Source organism: Labrus mixtus, chromosome 11 (assembly GCF_963584025.1).
Source record: "Labrus mixtus chromosome 11, fLabMix1.1, whole genome shotgun sequence".
Classification (NCBI taxonomy): Eukaryota; Metazoa; Chordata; class Actinopteri; order Labriformes; family Labridae; genus Labrus; species Labrus mixtus.
In genome coordinates, this window is record NC_083622.1 from 22,534,630 (window position 1) to 22,540,429 (window position 5,800).

The window sequence follows — 5,800 nt, forward strand, 5'->3', positions numbered from 1 at the left end:
ATAAGTCAAATTTTGCACAGATGGTGTCTCTCTGTGAAAGTTGGATGACAATCAGGATTGCAATTCCAACTTAATGGCTCCTCGTTTTCATTAAGTTCTGTAAAGTGTTTGTTGATGTGTATTTTTGCTTTATCATTTTTGTCACCTAAATGAGCACTGTCACACACTGATACACCAAAAACTGAGTGAACCACTTATTTGCACACAAACTCAAAATCAAATACACAGTCTCGCACACAGTGGCTGTCGGGTTCCTATAGTCTGAGTCTGTGCAGCACTAATTACCATTCTGTAAAATGAACAAATGCAGCACTCTGTGTCAGCCTGCTTCTCCAGGGACATTGGAGTCTTTGAGCTTCCAGCTCATTACTGTCCCAGTGAAGGTATAGAGTATCAATCATTGCTACTGTAGAAGAGTTTCTCATATGCGAGGTCAGCAATCAAACATGGACACATAAAGGCTGAACCAAATCCCTCTGATGCAGGAACTGTCTGTGTCTGTCCATGTCTGATTTTAACACTCAGACAGATTACTTGACAGAATGTATTTGCACTTGATGCTTCTTAAATTTGACTCTGTCATGATTTGCACGGAAATAACTAACATTGAGGACACGGAGTCTGCGTGATGAAGGGTTTAAAAGATTTGAGAAGTACTGGCTAAATAATCTGAAATCAGACTGCTTGTAGACAAAACTTAAAGTTATTTAAAGGTGCACTATGTAGATTTGGTAGTGAAATTTGAAAGTTGGAGAAGTGAAACAATTCTATGCTATATTTTCTGAACTAAATACAAAAACTTTATTAAAGGAAACAACAGTTCCCTGGAACTCTGTTTGGAGCTAAAAAGCTACCAAGAGAGTTACGGTTTCACTGTTTCAGACCCCCCACCACAACTTCTCATGTAGTATTTTATCTTCAAACAGTGTTACAGGGACCAAATTTTCCTCTGAGGACAGTTTGTGTATAGAGTTATGAACACAACACAGAATCTGTACACTTCTCCAACTTTCACATTTCTCTACCAAAACTACATAGTGCACCTTCAATGAAATGTTTTCTTCTCCAGAAGAACTACTTGACTAACAATGTGGAAATGGCTTCTAAACAGCGGGTCATACTTTGTGATTTGTTTGTTTGTAATACTGTTAAACAGAATTTAAGATATATGCAAAAGTGCAGTTCATTCACTATCAGCATATTGAGAGAAAAATACCCAGATGAGGGGTGCAGGTACCCTAGCAGTTAGTACGTGTGCCCAATTTTTCAGAGGCTGTAGTCTTTAAGCAGACGGCCCGGGTTTCAATCTGTGGCTTCCTTCACGCATGTCATTCTCTCTCCCTGATTTCCAACTCTGTCCACCAACCTGATTCTACAATAAAGGCTCAAATGAAGCCCAAAAATAAATCTTATTGAAAGGTACCTTGATGCAATTTTTAATTTTGTGCAAAAAAATCCACAAAACAACATTGCAACTGCACAAAGTCAGCTTTTTGTGTAGTCTGCTACAACTGAAGGGGGAATATGCATTAGGTGAGTTTTGTTGGATAAATAAAATCTTTCTGGTCAAAACAACTTTAATTTTATTCAAACATTTCTCCATCAGTACATTAAAAACACAACTGAGGTCATAAAAAGTTATTTGTAAAACTATCCAGACCTTACTGTGCTCATGCTTGTTTTAAATGGTAGAACTGACTGTGCTATGATCATAAATCATGTGCTGTTATTCGGCCCTGTTACTGACTGCAACTTGTCCAGGTCATGCTCTGCTTCTTACCGAGTGTCAGCTGAGAGTAGCTCCACTTTCCTGGGACCCGTTATACAGATCTGTGGTAAAGCTTATGATTTAGGTTTTCAGAAATTAATCCACACATTAAAAAAGAAAAAGAAAGGGGAGGTAAAGCGCTGCCTGATGATTTGAAGGTTAAGAGGATGCATGCAAAAAGAACTGCATTAACAAGAAACTGCTTTACAGTAGCACTTCAGTGCACTTACACCCCGTCACATATTTTTACACCTGTCGTCATGAAGACAGATGTTTTTCTCCACACACTCACACAGACATAATTGCTTCTCTGGCAAACGAGCATCAGAGTGGTATAACTTGGCTGAAAATACTTCACACCCTGAGTTTGTCTAATGAAAAGTTTAGAAAGAAAATGGAAGACAGCCTTTCTTTCCCACTCTGACCTTCAATTCCCTTTTTTCTTTTTTTATCTCCCTTTCCTGTATTTTCCTGCCAAAGCCTATTTTCTCGTTTTTCTTCTGCAAATTCTATTTTTCATCCCTTCTTTCAGTTTAACAGACAGACCCTGAGTGCCTGGAACAAGAGCCTCCCCTGGCCATTATTAACAATTATTTACCAGGTTTCAACCAGCAGCAGAAACAACAGATGGCCAACTCATCTCCTCGTTTGCCGTGTTCATTTAATGAACCCACAGAACATGTATGTGAATTATTTTGGGTCCTGGCATATGAACCAAGAAATCAAGTGTTCAACAACACGAGGGTTTTGATGCTGTAATATTTGGTTGTGGATGTGTTGTTCTGCAGGAATCCTTGAGCTCCAGTTGTGTAACAAAATGTTGGTAACAACAGTTATAAGTAGACTAATGTTATCGCACGTCACTCATTTTCAAGGACGAGTGATAGTGACTACATTTGGCGTCTCCTCTCCTGTACAGACACAGAGGGTTTTCCTTTTCTGGTCATTTTCCGAAGATATTTTGTGAGCTTAGGATGTGTGATGTAAAATGTTAAATGCTTTATCTGTGCTGTCAGACCACTGTGATACAACCAGCACATGCTGATAATAACTCTTTTTATCCGCACTAACTTTGACATTCAGTGGTGCTCCTTCAAACTGATGTAAACAAACACTGAGATATGTGACAAAGTGTCACTTGTCTACATTTTTACATTGAGTTAAATTAGGGAATGCCGACTCTACCAACACTTCTAGACTGGGTTTCACAGCACTGTGAGATTCATCAGAAGGAAACAGACTTTTACCGACATTTGAACAGGAACTCTGTATTTAAAACAAAGCTATACAACATTTAGTTCTGACCGAGTATTCTGATTGGACAAGAGGAATTCCATGATTGCTGATATAGAGTAAAACATCATTGGGACTTTTTACAATGTGCATCACTCCACGAGACCTCCCGAAGCCCCCGTTCTCTCATAGAGCTCCCTGAGACCGGGGATTACTCTCTTACTCTCTTACCTACCGTCAAAAGCAGAAAAAAGTGCATGGAAAAAAGAGCAGAAAACAAAAGCAAATATTGCAGATTTTGTGTGTACATTTTGGCCACGAAGGTGTCCAGAGGGTATATAAAAAAGACTAATGCAATCAAGTTATTTTTGTTGCTAGTCTTTGACATATCCAAGACTCTAATCACAATCTAATAACCTTGCATTTAAAGGGTTACAATCCTGAAAATAATTGAATGTTTGGTAGTTTTCAGCAAGTCGGAAGTTGTTTATCTTCACAGCGGAAAAAATATAAATAGATTGGAGGCACAAGGGTTTATGTTCCAACAGTGGTGTTGTTTTACCTTGATGTACTGTAGAAGAAGCTCGTCACGAGCTACAGTCTACGGTTTAACCCCACAACACTTAAAAAAAAGTGTATGTCTATATTCCATTGTTGAATTATATTGTTTTATTTTACTTTCCACTTTTGTAATGTCAACTAATTTTTGTGGAACTCCGACATAAATCTTTGTCAATTCTGAATGCAAATGAGCAGAACTGGTAGTATGAACTGTTGTTAAAAGTAGTGCTGAATTGTACCATTGCTATTATACTGACATGAGAATTTATTTTGTAGGTCTAATTAGTGGGATGTGCTTCAGTCAACCTACTTCATGAAGAGATGGCGATGTAAGTTTTGCACCTACATCAAACAAAATCTTGAGTTAGGCATTGCAGTATTTACATGTGTAGGTCTACTCTAAAAACATCACTGAATAATAAATCCATGCATACTTCCTGGTTAGATTAGCACTGCTGTTGACCACAATCATGTTTGTATTGTTATTTTTTTGATAATTAATTTAAGACCCAGCACACCCTCTAGAGTGCCCTAGTGTTTCATCATTATCATACATCACACCAACTTGGCTCTGCCGGCTAAAAATGTTGTTTCTGAGAGTATTACAATCAATTTACAACTACATCTATTTTTCCTGTCTTTTGTAAATCTACAGACACTGAGGACGGCATAACAAAGAATACAAACGTCGGCATCCTCCTGGTAATAGAAGACGAAGTCGTCCTGGAGGATCAGATCATTCAGCATGGCATGAAGGACTATTTGCATATGCAGCTATGCTCATGGGTCTGCTGTATGCAATTAACATTGACTACCAGAAGGAAGTGCAGTACACATTTAAAGTCATACAGAAGAACCTGTGAACTGTAATGAATATCGGTGGTGACCACTGCCCCAAGAGTCCATGGACTGAGAAAAATACTTAATTTAATAATGTATACTTTCTTAATCCCGCGAGGGAAAATTCTTTAAAAAAAAAAAAGTTTTTTTACTTTAATTCTTCATAAAGCTGTGAAGTAAATGCAGCAAAAGAACGACAACTGTTGTTTTTTTTGCACATTCTTGGGTGGAAATGGTTTTACCAAAAAAAGCCAGCACAGTATTTTAGGTAAAAACATTTGTAAATGTTTAGATGTGCTATTTGATCTGATCTGCTATTAAAGGCTGAAGAACTTAAGTTGGTTGGTTTCTCTACTAAAACGAATAACCTGTAGAGATGATACCTTTTTTTAATTGTTATTTGAAAGGAGGTTGAATGTTTCCACAAAAGCAAAGAGAATCACTTACAATGTATAAACTAAACAGATTTAAGTTTACTAAAATAGAAATATATATATTCAATTTAAATTAATACATTTATTTAACTCAATATTTGAGGTTGATTCAACTTTTGATAAAGTATTTTTAACTTTTGATTTCAAGTCAAAAGAAATTGAAAGACCATTTTGCCTCAACTAGATAATTTCACAGGAACTGAATTGTGATCTAAAGTGTTGTTAACTTAAAGATTTCACTTATCTTTTTAAGTTCAGTTAACTCAAAATTTTAAGGCAGCCTGGGAACTTTTTTTTAGTGTACTGATAAATGCATATAAAACTAAGTAGCTGGTCTGTGGTAACAATGGAAACAAACAAAAGTAGATAAATGTTAGATACATATTTTGGTTGCTTGGCAAAAGGTCGGTTGCCAGATGTGGAACTAGTTAAATTGATGGATCAAAAATTATAATCAGTTGGATAACGTTCACTGTTTTCGTCTAAATTATTTGTCGGTGTTGAACTGTGGTATAAAAGTAATATCACACTCGAGGTCGAGATGTTGTAATATCAGCACTACAGTGATTATCTTTGGCTTCAGGCACAAGCCAGAGGCACACGATCAAATCACAGCAGTGCTGATATTCAGTAAAACACTCTTGACTTCATGATGAGTTACTTTTTTAGGAATTCTTTCAATTTCATTGTAACATTTTGGCAACTCTGTGTTTTATTTCATCAGCTCCTGATCAGTTTGTTCTAACAACAAAAACAACAAATCTGACTGTCAGTGATAATCAACATCGCATGATGTGCTGCACTGCTCACAGCTTTGTTTTCACTGTCTGAATAACAGACGGAGCTGGTAGCTTTCTGATATGATAATTTACATATATTTATCACAGAGCATACACACTGCTCACATTGAGTCATATGAACACACACACACACACGCACGCACACAAAGAGATACACACAGAAA